Genomic DNA, 2,565 nt, shown 5'->3' with positions numbered 1-2,565 from the left:
CTTGAGCTGGCTACCCCCACTTGGGATAGGTGTTCCACAGCAAGCACCTATTGTTCGTCGGAAGCCGTTTTTGCCCCAGGGGTCTCCGGCCTGTGTTCGTTGGGCTTGAACTCCTGCTAGCAAAACCGCCGGGTTGAGGGAAGGGTTCAGACTGTGCCTGGGCCCTGTGGTCTCTTCCAGGTCAGTGTATGGCATTTCCTTCCCCTTGGCACAGGCACCTGGGAGCATGTCTGCACGCGGAGAAAGACTTTCCCGTGGGAAGCCGGTTTTTGTCAAAGGGGTCCCAGTGCTCTGCTCCTCTCTTTTCACTCCTGCTGCCAGAAGCCCAGGGAGGATGGGAGGGCTTAGAAAATGCCTGGGCACTGTGGTTTCTTCCAGAGAAGTGGAGGGCATTTGCTTTACCTTGCCACAACCACTTGGGAGAGGGTCTACACCTCAGGAAAACTGTCTCCGTGGGAAGCCGGCTTTTTGCGAAGGGGTCTCAGGGCCGTGGGCCTCGGGTGTCCCTCCGGCTCCACAAAGCAGAGGGACGAGGTGAGGGGCTTAGACCATGCCTGGGCAATGTTGTTTCTTACACCTGGGTGTGTGGCATTTTGTTGAGCTGGCTACCCCCACTTGGGATAGGTGTTCCACAGCAATCACCTATTGTTCGTCGGAAGCCGTTTTTGCCCCTGTGGTCTCCGGGCTGTGTTCGTTGGGGTTGAACTCCTGCTAGCAAAACCGCCGGGTTGAGGGAAGGGTTCAGACTGTGCCTGGGCCCTGTGGTCTCTTCCAGGTCAGTGTATGGCATTTCCTTCCCCTTGCCCCAGGCACCTGGGAGCATGTCTGCACGTGGAGAAAGACTTTCCCGTGGGAAGCCGGTTTTTGTCAAACGGGTCCCAGTGCTCTGCTCCTCTCTTTTCACTCCTGCTGCCAGAAGCCCAGGGAGGATGGGAGGCCTTAGAACATGCCTGGGCACTGTGGTTTCTTCCAGAGAAGTGGAGGGCATTGGCTTTACCTTGCCACAACCACTTGTGAGAGGGTCTGCACCTCAGGAAAACTGTTTCCGTGGGAAGCCTGCTTTTTGCAAAGGGGTCTCAGGGCCGTGGGCCTCGGGTGTCCCTCCGGCTCCCCAAAGCACAGGGACGAGGTGAGGGGCTTAGACCATGGCTGGACAGTGTTGTTTCTTACACCTGGGTGTGTGGCATTTTGTTGAGCTGGCTACCCCCACTTGGGATAGGTGTTCCACAGCAAGCACCTATTGTTCGTCGGAAGCCGTTTTTGCCCCAGGGGTCTCCGGGCTGTGTTCGTTGGGCCTCAACTCCTGCTAGCAAAACCGCCGGGTTGAGGGAAGGGTTCAGACTGTGCCTGGGCCCTGTGGTCTCTTCCAGGTCAGTGTATGGCATTTCCTTCCCCTTGCCACAGGCACCTGGGAGCATGTCTGCACGTGGAGAAAGACTTTCCCGTGGGAAGCCGGTTTTTGTCAAACGGGTCCCAGTGCTCTGCTCCTCTCTTTTCACTCCTGCTGCCAGAAGCCCAGGGAGGATGGGAGGCCTTAGAACATGCCTGGGCACTGTGGTTTCTTCCAGAGAAGTGGAGGGCATTGGCTTTACCTTGCCACAACCACTTGGGAGAGGGTCTACACCTCAGGAAAACTATCTCCGTGGGAAGCCGGCTTTTTGCAAAGGGGTCTCAGGGCCGTGGGCCTCGGGTGTCCCTCCGGCTCCCCAAAGCACAGGGACGAGGTGAGGGGCTTAGACCATGCCTGGGCAATGTTGTTTCTTACACCTGGGTGTGTGGCATTTTGTTGAGCTGGCTACCACCACTTGGGATAGGTGTTCCACAGCAAGCACCTATTGTTCGTCGGAAGCCGTTTTTGCCCCAGGGGTCTCCGGGCTGTGTTCGTTGGGCCTCAACTCCTGCTAGCAAAACCGCCGGGTTGAGGGAAGGGTTCAGACTGTGCCTGGGCCCTGTGGTCTCTTCCAGGTCAGTGTATGGCATTTCCTTCCCCTTGCCACAGGCACCTGGGAGCATGTCTGCACGTGGAGAAAGACTTTCCCGTGGGAAGCCGGTTTTTGTCAAACGGGTCCCAGTGCTCTGCTCCTCTCTTTTCACTCCTGCTGCCAGAAGCCCAGGGAGGATGGGAGGGCTTAGAACATGGCTGGGCACTGTGGTTTCTTCCAGAGAAGTGGAGGGCATTGGCTTTACCTTGCCACAACCACTTGGGAGAGGGACTGCACCTCAGGAAAACTGTTTCCGTGGGAAGCCGGCTTTTTGCAAAGGCGTCTCAGGGCCGTGGGCCTCGGCTGTCCCTCCGGCTCCCCAAAGCACAGGGACGAGGTGTGGGGCTTAGACGATGGGTGGGCAATGTTGTTTCTTACACGTGGGTGTGTGGCATTTTGTTGACCTGGCTACCCCCACTTGGGATAGGTTTTCCACAGCAAGCGCCTATTGTTCGTTGGAAGCCGTTTTTGCCTCAGGGGTCTCCGGGCTGTGTTCGTTGGGCTTGAACTCCTGCTAGCAAAACCGCCGGGTTGAGGGAAGGGTTCAGACTGTTCCTGGGCCATGTGGTCTCTTCCAGGTAAG

The sequence above is a fragment of the Ursus americanus genome, unplaced genomic scaffold (assembly GCF_024610735.1).
Source record: "Ursus americanus isolate L20-20 unplaced genomic scaffold, mUrsAme1.1.p SCAF_94, whole genome shotgun sequence".
Lineage (NCBI taxonomy): Eukaryota > Metazoa > Chordata > Mammalia > Carnivora > Ursidae > Ursus > Ursus americanus.
The sequence above is the reverse complement of the archived record's forward strand: the minus strand, read 5'-3'. Positions refer to the sequence as shown.